At 44.2% G+C, this 17,318-nt stretch overlaps 1 protein-coding gene across 5 annotated transcripts in view; it reads left to right on the top strand.

The window, feature by feature from the left end:
- Window positions 1–2,173: 2,173 nt before the first annotated feature.
- ERG (ETS transcription factor ERG) overlaps window positions 2,174–17,318 on the top strand; it is a 148,932-nt gene continuing 133,787 nt past the window's right edge. For 4 of the 5 annotated variants that reach the window (XM_084284051.1, XM_084284054.1, XM_084284056.1 and 1 more), the window contains exon 1: window positions 3,208–3,245. The gene's annotated coding sequence lies outside the window, so the exon portion shown is untranslated. Of the gene's footprint in view, window positions 2,258–3,207; window positions 3,246–17,318 lie in introns of those variants that run through there. The other variant, XM_084284052.1, reaches the window with a different exon arrangement.

Consider the following 17,318-nt stretch of genomic DNA (forward strand, 5'->3'; position numbering starts at 1 on the left):
TTCTCTGAAGAATTAAGTACATTAGTGTGGGTAATCTCACTCCATTACCTTCTATAAAACAGAATCTGTGATTTCCTCCCTGGTGAGCATTTACCATAGTGAAATAGGCTACTATTTTCATATTTAACTCATTGGTAAGTCATAAAAACAGCTCAAGTTGTCTGCCCCAAAGAGCAGGACCTGCTGGATGGGACAGTGGCTCCGGGCTTTTACGAGGCTTGGCGGTGTCAGCGTGGCATGGGGCACTTGGCATCACCTCTTGCAACCCTCACATCCCCATCGCATCCCCCTACTCTGCTTTGAAATCGACAAAATTCAGAAATTTACAAGGCTTTTTAAAATCTGAGATGAAGCAATTAAATCTCCAGACTGGAGGATGTGAACCTTTAAAGGCCCTTTGCAGAATATCAAAAGAAAGAGAGGATTATATTTAGCAGGTGTGACAGCCCACGCAGGACATTTCATTGAGAAAGGGCCTGACATGAACCAGGAACCAATACTTAAATTAATACAAAACATCTTGGGGGGAAAGGTGTTTTTTTTTTTTCTTTTTTTTTTTTTTTCTTTTCTTTTTTTAAGCATTAGGAAATCATAATGCTTTCTGGCTTCTTCAAAAGCAAAAGATCCAAATATGCAGGAGTCATCTGGCATGTAAAATAAAAACGAGGGGGGGAGGTGTAAAGAGAGGGGGGTACCTACAAATGCTTGGGACAAGCCTGAGAGGCAAGTGTTGGGGGCAGGGGGGGCATGGCTTCATGGCTGGCTGAGAAGCCTGGCTCTGTTTTTTTTCCTCTCTGGCCCCACTGGAGGCTTTGCATTGCTCCAGGGCAGGACGCTCAGGGCAGGGATGTGTGAGACCTCCCCAGGGCCACAGCAGCCAGGTCCTTACTGCTCCTGCAGCAGTATCCTCTGTCCTGCCACCTCTCCGTGTTTTTTCCCTGACTGGCTGAAGGCACAGCCCTTCATTACAGGGATGCTTTATTCTGATCGCTCTGTTTCTATTTATATAATAACCTAGCAAGCCTCTAAGTGGAAAACTCGACTTGGTAGTTTTGTGGGGAGGTGTCTGTGAGCTTCTTGCTTCATTCACCAGCTCATGTTCCTAATTTTAACCAAACTGCTCCGTTTTGATTTTCCTAAGCTGTGGACTTAATGCCTGAGAGCTCGGGATGTTTTCACGCCCACTCTCTCAGGCCACAGGAGCGAGGCCATTTGTCTGTAGTGGGGGCAGGTGAGGAGGAAAGTGAGATGCTCCCCATCCCTGCACCCTGACCTGCAGGGAAGGGACCACACGGGCTCACCGGGAGATTGCCATAGGTGGGTGCTGCTCCAGCAGGTCCCACTTTTGGGGCATTTTGGCTCTTTGCTTTGCTTACCTTAGCTGGACATGGACTGGATTGTTGCTCAGGACCTTTGGGTCATATCCTTAGACCCAAAGGCAGTATGGTCCAAAGCCACCATGCTCCCAGGGCAGTTTTCGGAGGGAGGGGAGCATTTGGTCTGCTGGAATCGGCGCACTATCTGGTACCCTTTGGCATCGAGAGAGTTAAAGGTCCTCGGCACCCACCAGCCCTGGTCTAGGCAGTGTCTAAAATCAGTCCTAGACCCGCTTTATTTTTTCCTTAAAAACAGGAAATGGAGCCCTGAAGGCTTTTCGACTGGAGAGAGAGTGAGGAGGGGGTATGCTCACTCTGCCCATATCCAGCCCTGAGCCTGACCCAGACTTGGGGGTCTCTGTGTGTGTTTTTTTATTTCTTCTCCTTTTTTTTTTCTATTATTTTGGCAGACTTTTTGGAATGTCTGGGAGCTAAGGGCTTTGCTTCATGGAGCAGAATTCTGAAGCAAGAAAAAGAGAAAGTTATAGACTAAACCACAGAAATGTAAACATGTCTGCAGCTAAAATAACTCCACTTTCATTGAAAACACTCCTCGCTCACAATCAGACTTCTGTGTGCTATGCTCAATAAAACTGCATGCTAATAGCAACCAATTAATACATTATGTAGTTCTGCTTTAAAAACTGAGACGCTTTTAATTTTTTTTTATTTATTTTTATATCTTTTTTTTTTTTTTTTTTTTTTTTAATTAAGGGAGTACTCGGGTTCTCTGCATTGTACGCCGGCTCTCGGCGCTGACCGCTGGCTGAGAAGCGCCGGGGTGACCGGGCGGAGGGTGATGCCCGGAGGCTCGGCGGGGGTCGAGGCGTGCCCGGGGGAGGCCGGGGCAGCGCGGCGGCGGCGGCAGGAGCGGCGCCCCGGTAAGGAGCCCCGGGGCGGCGGGAGGGCAGGACGGGTCGGGACTGGACGGGACGGGATGGATGGGGAGAGTTGGGAAAGGATGGGATGGGATGGGATGGGACGGGACGGGATGGAGCGCACCGCCGCGGTTCTGCCTCCTGCCGCCGGGCTTCCCGTTGGCGTGTGCGGTGCGTGTGTTGCGTGAGTGTGCGCTGTGTGTGCTGTGCGTGTGCCAGGTGAGCGCCCTGCCAGGGCCCAAGGCTGCTCCCCGCTCCGGATGCGGCCCCTTTCCATCCATCCCCTCTCCAGAGCCCGGCTTGCGGCGCTACCCGCACCACTCTCTTGTCCTTCAATTTCCCCGCTCCCTCTTTATTTCTCTGCACCCCGGAGCCATCTGGGCAGAGACCAGGCGTGGGCTTCACGTCGGGTCCCCCCACGACCCGCACTCTTGTTCTACCCTTTCCAAACGACCCCGGGAGGAGCAAGCTGCCGCGCCGAGCCCCTCTCGCCCCGTTCCCTCCCCTCGCCGGTCCCGCTCACCTCCAGCTCCGCCCGGCCCCTGCCGCCCCCCCCCGTGCGGAGCGGGGGGCGCCTGGGGGAGGGCTCGGGGGGCTGCGGAGGGAGGGAGAGGGGGGTCCCCGCCGCCTCTTCCCGCAGCCCGGGGGGTGCGGGTGCCCGGCGGGCAGCTCGGGGCCGCCCCGACGGCGGCGGGGGAACCGGGGAGCGGCGGGGAGCAGCGGCTGCCCCGCTCGGCGATTGGAGAAACCAAGAGGCGCACCGAGACCTGGGCCAGCGCTATGGGCTGAGCCCGGCCCGACTCCAGTGACTCACTGCTCTCCGCAGCTCCGCCAGCCCCAAGATCGCTCACTCCCTCCTCGCTCACGCTGCCGCCGGCCGCTGCCTTCCTCCCCCCTCCCCTCCTCCTCCTCTTCACCCCCCGGCCGCCCCGTCCGGGCCCCGTCCCCTCCCGCCCCATCCCCGCCCGTCCCCCGACCCCTGCCCGGCCCGGTAAGTCCTTGCCCCCGGCCGCTCGGACGTGCCCCGACGGTGGGGGGCCGCAACGGGGCGGGAATGGGGTCGGGGGATGAGGGGGGAGAGGGGCAGATGGGCATGGGGGGCAGCGAGGGGTGGAGGGGGGCGAGGGGCTGCGGCACCCCGAGGCCGGGGGTCGGGGCGGTAGCGGGAGCCGAGCATCCTCCCGCGGGCGCCGGTTGCGCAAACTTGCCCTTCCCTTCCCCGCCGGCTTTATTTTAGAGCGGTGACACTTTCGTTTTAAGGCGTTTGCCTGCTGTCTCGTCGGGCGTCAAGTTCTGAAATACCCCTCCACACTTTTTTTTTTTTTCTTCTCCCTTTTTTTTTTTTTTTTCCTGGTTTGTTATAGCGGTGTCGGTGCCTTTCTAATTTTTTTCGGCAATTCGTCATTCAATTAACTAATACCTAGACTGTCTTTTCTAAAAGCTGGCTGGTTCTTGGATGTAGGAGAACCTTCGGTTACCTGAGTTGGTCCGATGAAGGGTGGAGGTGATTGTGGTACTTTTTAGAGCAAGCGCTTCCATACAATAAGCAGAGCTCTATTTTGGTGACCAGATGACTTTCCTGTAGACTTTGGAGTGTGCATAATCTTATTTGCAAAAGCTGAAGTTGCAAGTTCTGGCTAACATAAACTTCCATTCATTGCTGCCTTTACAGAGAACCCGCAGTATAAATAAACACTTTATTTTATTTTTTATTTTTAATTATTTGTATTCAAAGTGTCATTCTCCGAATTAACACTCTCCGCTTCAGCTCTAAAGTAATACATTGGAAATCACATCCTACCCACGTAATTTTGAGTCTATTAGGAAAACCAGGATAGGTCTCTGAACTGCACATGGAGAAATGTCACATTCCTTTAGTTTAACCCTTTAACCACTTCCCTGGTTTCATTGAAACAAGTGAGGAAGACAAAGACAGCTTCTCAATAAGGCATGAAAGGTAACCTTTCATCAGGATATATGCATCAGGTGTGTGATTTCAAACACACCTGAGTGATATGGAAAGCATGCAAGAAAAGGGTCCTCAGACATTGTTTGACAACTTCCTAATTAAATGGAAATAAACAAAGGCTAAACAAACTAAGCCATACTCATGTGGGACAACTGTATTTTGATATTGATTATCTTACCTATTTTTAAAGGACGTTAAAAAAAGTGTGTATTGAAAGAGTAATGTTAGCTCTTACTTTCTTTCGTACATATATGTAGGCAAACAATGAATAGCATGCTGTGCAGTTCCTTGAAAAAATTTGCAAGAAAAAAAAATCACTACCTCCAAAAACATTTCAGGATTTAGAGCTTTGAATAGCATCTGTCCCCACCTCCCACAATTGAGTCCCAAAAGTTAAACAAATCCTATAGCATGGATAGAGTTACATGTTGCAGGAATTTTATAAATGATCTGTCAGTATGAGTCCTAGATGTGATTAGTCAGACTTTTTGCTCCTGAGGTGTTACTCTGTTTTGCTTATAATTTATGTAGATTTGATTCCTAAAGATATATACTAATAGACATCTATTAGACTTATTTTTCTTCCAATGGTTGATAAACAGCACAAACCATGGGGCTTCTCTCTCTTTTTTTTTTTTTTTTTTTTTTTTTTTTAAACTAAGTTTGAGCTCTTTGTCAGACGCCAATGCAATTGGGGCATATGAGTCCATTGAGCAGTTGTAGTGATATGAGCTATGAGCTTAAAAGACAGATTGTTACAAATTCACAAGTACAGTCTCTGATTGCAAGTACGATAATTTGTATGTTAACAGGCTAGCCCTTTTCTGTTTGAAATTGCAGTTTGAATGCTAGCACAGTTGCTAGTGTTCGTTTTATGATTACACCCCCCAAAAAACAGTACTTTCGCCTTTGCAATATGGATGTGTCTGTCCTACCTGCTCTTCTGGGGGAAGTTTATTTTCTGTGCATGCATGGAGTTGTGCAAACAAACACAAAATTCCCTGATGGTTGTTTGTAGTCCAGTTGGTTTGAACAACATCACATGAGCAAAATACCTAGCTACTGATGAGGCAAATCCTCTCCCCTTGCACCCTCTACAGAGCACCGGTGCTTTTCTAGCCAAGTTTGAGGCTAATTGCATTGGTTCTCCTTCTGCAGAGCAGTACATTTTGACTGCTTAATTGAAATCCGCGTATGCAACAGTTTCTCCTCTTCATTATATGTTCTCCACAGAGGTTCAAAAACACATGAAAAGCTTTTGCAGTGCTATTGGCATCTGGTAGCTCTGAAGTTATGTTACATTTCCTTCCTTTCCTTGCCTCTGCATTACTAAACACTTGAGTTATTAGCGGGTAACAGCAAAATCATTTAAAATGCTTGAGCAGAAGTGAACCCCTTCCCTTGAAATACCTATTGGCTTTCTCCCTTTTACCTTTCTCCCTTTCTTCTTTTCTTTTCCCTTTCTCCCTTTCTCTCCTTCTTTCCTCTCCTTCTTTCCTCTCCTTTCTTCTTTTTCATTATCATGAACCTTGTCATTTTCTTTTAAGTGAATATGTTACTTCTGGGGGAAAAGACAGCTGTAAGGTCAACAGTATTTCTGTTAATCATGCAAGCAGTTTTGTAAAAGTATCTGGCCTGAACTCTAGGTGGTAGTTGCTGACATGGGGGTATGGTCAGAGAAGGCCCTTTGGGCCTGATCTATACCAGCTATGGGTTCTGGTGCAGGCTTGGGCTTGAACATCCAGTGCTGCATACTGTGTTGTCCTGTTGCACAGCGAAGGTAGGCCAGGGATTAGTTTATGCACTTTTCCCACACAGTTTATTTTAAATGCTTTTGTTAAAAAGAGAAAAAAAAAAAGTTTTTGTTCGTAAGATATTTTCAGTCTGTATTGCAATGATGTTTGCCTTGGGTTGCAAGAATTACCTTGTGTGCAATAATACCACACTGGTTTTCATTGTGCCCACAACAGGCCACTTTCATAGCCACTAGAGTATTTTTGATTTCCCAGTGTGGCTCTGGTCATGCACTTTTAGTCAAGCAAGTTTCCCTGTAAAGTTGAGCATCACTTTATCCTTCACCCGAGCTGAAGACTTGAGCCACAAGAATGTGTGTTACTTTGGCATTTCGAATGTAATGAAGTAAACAGAGAAGATCTAACATATTTCCTTCACAGTGTTGTTAACTAGTGTAGGTAGAAAACTGGCAGTCTTAAATTACTTAGCTAAATTTAAATGTCAGTAAAAAGTAGGCAAAAGAAAAAAAAATTAAAGGGTATATCTAAACATGGAGTTGCGGACATATCTGTTATATTTAAACTCCATTTTAACCTCTTCTATTTATATGTAGTGGTATGTGTATAATCTGGAGGGCTTGATTGAATATGAGAAACAGCAATTTCACAATGAAATGCAAAGAGTTTGTTATGCTGTAGACATAATGCGTGTACTTGTTAATCGGTGTATGTACAAAAACTAAAATGTATGCAGTGAGACGTTTTTATGTTGTTTAAGAGCTAAAATGATATTTGATCTAGAGAAAACATGCCATTTGCACAGTCTGCTTCCCGCACTTCTGTTGTAAGCGTATCTCCTATTAACCTCGGTGGCACTTTTTCTTTGACTGCATATGAGACTGTGGTGTAGCGTTCATTTTCATGAGCTTACCTTTTCTGTGGCACATTCTGAAACACCACTTTTTAATTTGGAAAGCTCTCATGGGAAGTGGATTGTTCTTGCATGCTGCTTGCATCAGATGAAATCCCTCCTTGGCACAACTTCATTCCAATGAGAAAAACTTATTCCAGGAACAAAATAGATAGTTATTTTTGTTTGATAAAGCATCATATAAATATTAATTTGTCTGCCCAAAGAGAAAACAATAAACATATGTTTTCATTCTAGCTGGAGATACAACACACTTTGATAGACAGGGGTTCGAGAGGAAGGGCCTCAGCTTGCAGCCACACAAGCTGTTCAGCTGAACTCCGTGTGACCACTTGTGTCTGGGAGCTTGCTTTCGTGAACAACGGGTTGGAAAGCCAGGGCTTGCTGTTGAATTGAGATCTTTTGTTTTGATTTGTTCTAATGCTCATGCTAAGTGATACGATATCCAGGTGCTTATTAAAATGTCTTGACAGTAGCATTGTTTTGAGCCTTCTTACTATCTGCTAGGCAATGCTGTGCTGCTGCTGATCCTTCCAGCAGAGAGAAGCCCGCAGACGGCCTGTTTGCTCAGATGCTGTGTAATATTGGTAGAGCATTGAAAAGCAGCTGCCCCTTTCAAAACGTTGCTCATGCAAATGAATCTTGACTTCTGTTGCGTTTCAGGTCTTCTGAATTTGTCAGGTAGTCTGTGGCTTTGAACTACACATACCTAATTAGCTGCTGACTTAAAAAAAGGGTTGGCTTGTAGGAAACGATCAGCACCAGTAGACTTGCAGTACTGCATCGGGCAAGTTAAGCAAATACGAGCTCAAATGTGGTTTCAATCAGCGTAGTTTAGACACCCAAGTTTTCGAGTTTCTGCAGGAGGTCTGTAATGAAACAGACTTGTTTTCTTTTCACCTCACAAAGAAACAGGAACAGGACTATTGGACTTTGCCCTGGCTGAAGAGCCAGACACTACCTGAGAGCGACTCTCGGAGCCAGACTGGATAGGGCAACACGAAGGTCTTGGGGTGCATCACTAACAAATCAGGGAATGCTGTCGGTGGTTAACACACACACCTTCATCTCCAGTGAGGAGGTCCGGGCTGTCTCTGCAGCACATGGGCTGCTAGCTGGGATGCAGCTGGGTGGTAGCAGCAGCCCTGAATTAAGGCTGTGCAGGTGCAAGAGGGTCAGGAGAAGATCCTCTTCTCAGTTAACCTCCCCTCATCCCAAATACACTGCCTGCTGAGCAAGCTTCTTGTATTTCCACTGGCTGCTACAAGTAGCCTGCAAGGGTCTATTTTTTGCTATCACTGGGCTGCTAGTAAATATGCATCAGAATGTTTCTTTTTAATTTTTCTACTGCTGAGAGTGGTGGGCTAGGACTAGCAAGCAGCTTGCAATATTCAGTAAAATATTTTTCAAAATCTAATTGATTTCTTCTAATTTGTAAGTCATGTAGCTTTACTAGTTTGAGCTTCTCATAATGCATTCTGACTTTGCATTGAGTTTATTACTTAGTTTTCAGCTTACTAAGCACGGATGTATGCAGTATATTTGATCTGATTTGTTGGAAGCACACTTTTCCAAGAAGTCACATACATTTTTTGACATTTAATAGTTGTACTGTATGCAGTTAGCATGTGATTTCTGTTAGTATATTTGAGTGCATGTGTAAAAATAATACAGATTTACTGAGCTGCACAAAGTATCCTTGCAAATTGCTGTTATGTAATGACAGCATAAAAACCAAACAAACATGGCAATTGAAGTAAATGTACTTTAGACAAATCACATTTTTATCATTGATTATATTTTTATTTTCTGTGTAATTAAAACAATTAAAAGATCTTTAAAAAGAAAAAAGCTTAGTAGCTATACAGAAGGGAAGTCTGAAGCAAAATTCAGTTTTCTAAGAAGTCTTTGTCAGTTCTGAATGAACTCTGTAATAAATTTTAAACCTGGTGTTTTAAAGTTCTGTTTATAAAATGGACTGTTCTCTATAGAGTTCACAAATTATACAGAAAAGATTTATAGTATAACTACAAAAGTAACATTAATACATTGCATAACAACTTGTGCTGAGACTAAACTGCAAATGTTGCTTGGAAAAGAAGCTGATTTGCAGGACCCTTGTGAAGCAGGTATGGTAAAAGTTACCAATCATTTCTCCAAAGAACTACTGTAGCACTGATTTTTCTGACTGTAGTTGACTCTTCAAAGGTTTACAGAGTTTTAGACACAGGTCTGTGCCTGTGGCATTAAAAGCAGGTTTGAAGAAGAAAAAAAAAAAAAAAAAGAATTTGAAATCAAATGAAGACTGGTAGGCATTTTGTGCCTTTTCCCTAGTTTCTTTATATTTGCTTAGAATGTGAAACTGGGAACTCGGATCAGTACTTTTCATTCCTTTGCTGTGTTTATAAGTTCTCTGGTATTTTTATGAATTTATAGCAAACAGTCTGTAACATGCTCTGTATCTCTAGCGATCAGGACAAGCCAAATCATCTGTCACCAATATGTATGTCAACATCCTGAAACCACAAAGAGCACCTCTTAGTAGGCACAACCAAGGTTTCATGTCAGCAAAGCAATTCATCATGCTCTTGAAATGAAGAGTGCAGAGAAATCTGAGATTTGGGTTCTTCCACCTTCTATGCAGAGAAGTCAGATGTGCTGTAGTGAACCAGAAGAAACTTCTTTGCAAGTACAGGATTCACCTCACCTAGCTGTAGCCATCTAAAAACCTAGCAACTAGTGAACAGTAATTGTGTCAGCTCCCTTCCTGGCCAGTCTTGCCAACCTGAGACAATCATGACCATCTGGGAAAGTCCCTGGGAAGGCAGCCTCTGTCCATCAGTGGAGATGGGACTGCTGGTCACAGGACTAGGTGTCTTGGCCATCAGCTGTCTGCAGTTAACTGCAATGAGTTCTGCATCTGGGGACCGAGCCAGGCCCCAGCAGCTGATCTTAGGGAGACAGAATGAAAAGCATAAATAAAAGTACAGCAGAGAGACCAAATGAATGTTTTACAGTCTGACTGGGAATTAATCTTATTGCTATTTATTATTTTCATTTTAAAGTTGACCCAGTACATAATAGTTTCATTTTTACTGTCACACACTTTTTACTGTCCAGTTTTATCACCAATGATAGAAGCATTAGAAATAGCACTGGAAAGACCTTTTGTGCTTTCTGCATGGCTATCTCTTTTAACTCCATTAGAAAAAATATAAAAAATGAAAACATTAACCGTATTTTTTTATAACTACAGTAAGTTAGGAACGAATAAACCCTGTTGTCTTTCTATTAAGTGTCCATTATGCTCATGAAGACAAGGGAAGGAAAGGTGATAGAGCCATACAGGTGATACACCGGGGGTACAAAGCTGAAATCTCCCAGAGTCCACCTTTGGCCTTGGCTGCAGGAGCGCAGAGCAGAGATGCTGCAGGGTCAGGTTTGTTGCCGGGTGTGGGGACAGAGGGAAGGGGAATTCTCCTCTCCCCTCTCCTTTGGTTATCAACACCCCCTGTGATGAGCCGTGTGTGGCATGGGACAGGGAAAATGATGGACTGTGGTTCTGTCCCTGCAGCTGCCCTCAGACGCACATCCCGCCCTAGCTCCTGCACCTCATGCGCAGTTCACAAGTCCCTGTGGGTTTTGGTCCAGTGTAGGATTTATATAACTCCTCACTTGCTGTGTTGGTTCTGCAGGGCTAAAGAGGAGTGAGAAGTAGTAAAAATCTATTTTGGTCACCAAAGTAAGCAGACATGAGTCAGAATGCTCACTGGGAACAGATCTGCTGGATGAAAAGGTGCCATTTTTACATAGTCACTTCTCTGACCATGCCCTTTAAACTCTTACAAAAATAGAGTACTTTCTCTGGCACTTCTCTTGGAAAGCAGAAATGTGTGTTTGCTGCACTTCAGTCCTCGCTTCAAAACCGGACAAATTGTGTGCAAGTTTTGTAATGCATATGTAACATATGTTTAACACCAGGGAAAATAGAAAGAAAGCATTTGGATTTCATGGGGAGGGGATTTGGGTTTGGATAGTTTAAACATTTGTAGTGGAAAAGTGTGATTCCCAGTTCCTGTCTGAACGGTTGGATGAATTCTGGCGAGCTTTCTGCCCTGATTTCTGGCATCCTCGCTCCTCTGCAGAAGTACACTTCTGATCAGTAAACTTGTGCAGAGCACAGTGAGAATCCTTTTGACCATCGACTCTGGGTTCCTCTTGGACCATGCAAAGCGAGTGGTCTGAGCTAAAAATGAGCCTGAAACCACATTGACGTAAGCCGTCAGTGTTTATGGACCTGCAAGGAAACAAATCATCACTGGCAACCAGGATCCTGAAGAGGTACTGTTGATGTGCATGTGGAATGATGATAATATCCTCGTGCCAGCAGGCTCACGGTGAAGTTAATTGAGCTTGGCTCTTCTGTGTCAGCTGTGGACCTGCCCAGGCAGGCTGTAGTGGACATTGACTCCTCTGTATTTATTGTTCCTCCGTATTTATTGTTCCTCCATTCAGTGGGTAGTCAGGGGAAGGATTAGTGAGGCAAAGGACTTCACAAAAAGTCACTCACAGCTAAGTAGGTAATGCTGAATTTTTAAACTCCTGTCTCATAGCCCGGCTGGTCCAACAAAACTGAGCATGAGTAGTGTATTCACTGCATCTGCAAGTTTGTCAGTCCTGTTGTTCTCCTTTGGACCAGTTACTCTCTTGAAGGGGGGAAAAAACAAAACAAAACAAAACAAAACAAAACAAAACAAAAAAAACATGTTTAACATATTTACCATTTTCAGTTGATTTTACACGGAAAAAACAAACACAAACAAAAAACACACCAACCCACACATGCCTCCTCCTCCTCCATTCCAGAATAACCCATGAAAGAGTTTGAAAATTCTGAATTGTTGTTCAGTGGATGAAATCTCAACCTTGCTTTTAGCACAGGAAACAGGCACTGCTTTTCCTATTGGTAGAATTTCCCTTGAATGAACTCAGAGCGTTTTCACTTTCTCTGCGTGGATTCATCTTTCCTGTATGAGGAGACTTGGGTCATACACCTGCTTACCTCCTGCTCAGTCTCTGGCCTCCTTCCAATCTCTTGGCAGCAAGGATTCAGGGAAGATTTGCTGTCAAGGTCTCCTAATTTAATTCCTCACAGGACCCGGTAGCTTCCTATCACAGGGGAATCCTATTTTTTTTTTGTTCTAAATTTGAAAGGTGTTTTGGATATGATGACATTTACAGCCAAAGCGCATCACCTTTCATGCACCTTTTCTTAGTGAGACAGATCATGTCAGCAGGCAAGAAGAGGGAGGAAAACCACCACAGGCTTGGGACATGCAAGACTGTCGCTAGTCTGATACGGTAAATAGACATGAAGACGTCTCTTCTCAGCCCTGCTCACATTGTCTGGTATGGAGCTGAAGTTACCATGGGGAAACTTTAAACCATAATTTTTGACTGGAGCTGGTACTGGTTAGAATTTTTCCATGATCAGGCAGCCAGCACGCTGGCTCTCAGAATCACGGTAACAGTTTTAAAAGATGAACTCACACAGGGAAGAAGCAGCACCTCAGTGCCCAGGATCCCTCTGTTTTGAACACAAGGTTACTGCAGTGTGGTTCAGCTGGTGATGCGCTAGGGTTAGCTATGCCACACCTGAGAGTTTTTTTGCTGCTTCAAACCTAAAGTTATTAAAATTCACCCCCATCTTTTTGTGTGTATGTGCCTGGATGTAATTTGCCTGGAGGAATGAAGAACTTGGCTTTTAGGTAAACATAATGTTACCGTTGTACTGTTATAATTACAAGCATTTTAAATTAGGTATTGACAGCCGTTGAGAGCCGGTTCTCAACTATGCCTGCTGGCAGGCAATGCAATGTCTACCAGCTCCTAAGGGGAGCCTTACTGCAGGCTGTGAGAGTAACTCATTAACCAGTTAGTCTATGGCGGTGTTACTCAACATATGGTCTGCGGGCTGCTGGTGGTCTGGAAGACATTAGAAAGTGGTCTGAGAAATGATTGCACGAGAAAGGCAGAAATAGCCCCACATAGACAGATTCTCTCACCACTGGCAGGTATGTGCCTGTGCCAGCAAGCTGCCCTGTGTCAGTGGGTTGTGCTGAGATATAATTGCCTTAGCCCCCCGGTGTGAGCCTAGACGTGTGGACCTTCAGTAATGGCACAAGAGGGGAGGGACCCTTTGCTTGATCAAATCAGTGTGGAGCAAGTCTTCCTCCATTAAATTGGATGAATGCTTTGCCTCTTCTTTCTGGTGTTTCTGAAGCATGGGATGGGCTAAGGGATGCTGCCTCTACAACAATGTTGCTAGTGGTAATGAATGCTACAGGGAAATGGACGGCGGCAAGCCCATTTCCTTCACAGTGGGAGGAAAGTAGTAATTCAGGAGACCATTAAACTTTAGAAATACCTCTATGAGGTCCCTACAAAGATACACTCCATTTAGATTAAAGTCCCATAGGGCCAATTACCTTGGAAGAACATAAGAACTTAAACAAAAGCTGAGTTAGGTATGGTGCCCACCAATGAGTTTGAACAAAAATGGATGCAGGGAGAAAACACTTGTGTGTATTATGAAAGTGAGAACATTTAGAGTAGCTCTGTGCAATAACCAACTTTTACTGTTCCCCCTGGATCAGTGTGTGCAGGAAATATCTGTGGCATGCTTGCTTTTCCTGGATATGACAGCAACCCTTTGGCAACCACTTTATAATACATGCTCCGTACTTTTCAAAATGTTGGGCTGTTGTTTTACGAATGTGCTTTGATTTTCTGGTGCCAGAGTCTTTATGGTTTGTTTTCTACTCCTCCTAATTTGCCCATTTCCATTTCAATCTTGGACACTTCTCCTTGAGTGCCATTCGTTAGGTGCAACGGTGTCTCCATCTTTCTCAGCAATAGCATTGGGATGTTCTGGTCTATGTCTGGGTGACTGTGGGCTGCTGGAGGTGGAGAGATGACTTAACACCATGTTGTGGCCTGAGGGTTAGGACAAACAAATTTGAATCCCTTTGTTTCAGTTAGTGTTTTCTAAGAGCAGGTTGAGTAATTTGCACAAGACAGCAAAGCAGAGCTCATTACTAGCACTGGGGCTATAGTCTGTCCTTGCTTCAACTGATAGACCACAGTTTTAATTATTTAGCTATTTACAATCAGACCTGGGTGCTGGAGTGCACTGAACTTTTGGGCAAAGGATTTGGAAAACGAGCCAGCCCTAAGACACTGTAGCAACAAGTTCCTGAAGGTGTTTGCTGATGTAAATTACTGCATGGTTTCGAAAGTGCCTCTTCCATTTAACATCATGAAAGAACTTTCTTAAGGGAAGGCACAATAAACAGCCTGAGGTCTAATAACTGAACATGCAAACCTAAACAGTTTGAAAATACTGCTTGCTTAAATAAGAATCATTAACATTGTAACTGATAATGAGAAAAATGCTCATGCCATTAGTGGTTTACCACTTTGGTTCCAAAAGGATAAAAACAATTTCATAAAAGAGACCACAGGCTGTCCATTTTCAGCCTCAGTGCAGGGCAAATGCTTTGGAGAACATGAAACCCATCATTTAAAATAATAATTTAGTATTTGTGTTTGGTAAGCATGGTCAAAATGCCCTTTGAACACACCAGAGTGCAGTGATGCAGGGCTGGGTGGATGCAGGTTGCAGGGACAGCATTTTGGCTCACCCTGGTGTGATGCTGGGAGCCCTGGCCCTGTGTTTCCTTGCCTGGGTGCTGCAGTGGGTGCTCCCAGCTCATTCTCCCACCAGGGACAGTGCAGGTCTTCCAGCACACCTCTGGGACCCTCACCTGGGCGAGCACATCCATCTGGTTCTCCTTCCCCTGCTGATGGTGCAGGGCTGGGCAAGTTCATGAGGACAGCCTGTGATCCTTTCTGCATTGTCCCCAGTATTGCCTTCTGCAAGAGAAGCAGTTTTATTTTCTGAAAGATTGAATCTCGGGCAGACTTCAGTGATCCAGTGAGGGAAACAAAAGTTTTTGGCTCTCCTAAAGCCTCAGTGAATATGTCCACCTGGTCCATCTGCTTGCTCCTTTGAGAGTGGCCTCTTCCCCTTCCCCTGTGACCCTTCTTCCTCCCTGGGCAAACCAGGCTGGGTCCTAACTCTTCCTGATCAGATTTGTGGAAGGATTTGCACTGGTTTCAGCCAGGATTGAATTAAACCCTGGAGAAGACCTGGTGTCTCCTATCCTGAAAGCTGAGTTTAAACTCAACGCGCTGTGTTATAGCCTTGTCTTCAGCAAGGGAAGCTGGAGGTGGAAGTGTCGTCTCAGGCTGTCTCTGACTGTGACTACAATTACACGAGTTTTTAGTGATGCTTCATGCAGCCATACATGTATTATATTGACCATGATATTTGCTCTTATGTAAAAAAGGAAATTTCTCCCTGCTCCCCTCATTAAAATGACTGTTGTGCCTCATTGAAAACAAGAACCAATTAAAGAAGGAACACAGTTGGGCAAATGACAAGAGAAACAGAACTGTGCCAAGGTGAATTTTTATGGAAATACTGTCTGAATAGTATTTCCATGAAAAGGCAACTTACAGATGTAGACTGCACTTGCATGAAGGAGAGTGTAATGCACCACACCCTGAATCTGACAAGATCTATAAACTTCTCATGTATTTTTAGTTTAGGCAACAAAGAGGCCATATTAAAACACACACACACGAAAGATTTATTCTTTACTGCAATGTGATCGTATTAGCCCCAATGGTGGAAAAAATAAGCCAAGGGGGAAAAAAAGTATATGGAAGGAATAATATTTCAAATATATAGTCAATTAACTAACCTACTGAAAAGGAATTTTTCATTATCATAAGAAATTTGACTTGAACTATCAACAGCATCCTAGTTAAGATAATGACTTGTAAGTCTGTGTAAATCTGTCTGGTGGTCCTCTTCCTGAAGGAGCATGAATGGCTTAATAACTGCAGAAGGTTGTTCCTGTTGATGGCTGTGGGATTTTTCTCATTCACTTTAGTAGAAAAGGGATTAGGGAAGCAATATAAAAAGTAAGCAATGAAGGATGATTGATGTTAGTGTTCAAAAAATGGGAGAGGGGAAAATAGTAAAAAAATTCAGCCTACACTTGAAATTGCCATACTTAGATCTACTTAGACATATTTTCTGGAGGTGTCGTAGCCTTTTCAATGGGCTGGTTTCCAAATGGCCTGACCAATTTTAGTGTAGACTTGCTGGCTATCAGCAGAGCTCTTGCAAAGGTTGTTTTTTGGAATCTGTTAGTTTTCCCTTGTTTCTGTGATTTTTCATTTCATACCAATCAAGTTTGGAATGTCCTGAGAGAAATTCTTGAGACAGCCTTGGAATTTTTCAGCCTATTCCTGCATGTCACTTTCTGAAATAAATGTGAATACTTTTTTTTTTTTTTTTTAAATCTACGATAGCTTATAACTTGATGTCATTGCTATTCTAAGAATAATAACCCATGGCTGTTTAACTGGCTTGATTGTTTACATTTCATTTTGACATTTCCAGAGATAAATTAGAAGTAATAGTAGTAAGTATATTCTCCTATCGTCCTTTCAAAACTTGTCACTGTCAAATAGAATTTGACTGTGTATGGGTTTTAAAGATAAAGGCAGTTGTCAAATGACATAGTGTATTCATAAGGGTCTGCAATGGAGGAGATCACATTACAGAAAAACTTTGAGTTAGGTAGCCCTTGGCTCTGGTAGTTGGGAGTAGAGGTGAATGACTGTTATTTTTAAACAATATTAGGTTTGCCAAAAAAAAAAAAAAAAAAAAGAATCTCAGCAGGGCTGAAATTATGAGGAGATTTGAAGATTTGGTCGTGGCATTAGGAAGAGTTAGAATATGTGCTTAACAAGGTGCTGTAGCTCTGGTGCTCCCCAGTACAGGTTGTAACCCATGCAGGTTAGTTCCCTGCTCACAGTCAGTTTTGGAGCTGGGGATCCATGCTGATTGGCTGTCTCAAGACTAGTACATTCATATGACAAACCCTGGCAAAGTAACAGGGGATCACCTGTCAGCAGAGCACATCCCTGCTCGCTGGGTGACAGTGGGCACTATCTCTGTGCTCCTCTCACCAAACCTCCCAAGCTGGCATGAAGCCCATATAAAAAATGTAATAAGCCATGGAAAATGCATCAGTAGCACGTGCTGACATCAGTGGAACCCACATGGGGATGGAGAAGGGATCCTGTTACCCCCTGCTCAGCTGCACAACCCTTTAATCCAGCTGGGAACTAAATGTTAACCCTTTCAAAGCTCTCCCAGTGAGGAGGGAGAGGGCAAGAAAATGTTTCTTATTTCATTAAGGTTTAACCTCAGGTCTGTATAAGCACAGATGTGCCAACAAAAGTGCAAATGGCTCAGCAAATATTGAAGATGGAAATGGCTGTCCTGGGGTG

This window comes from Netta rufina (genome assembly GCF_964035555.1).
Source record: "Netta rufina genome assembly, chromosome: 1".
NCBI classification, from domain to species: Eukaryota; Metazoa; Chordata; class Aves; order Anseriformes; family Anatidae; genus Netta; species Netta rufina.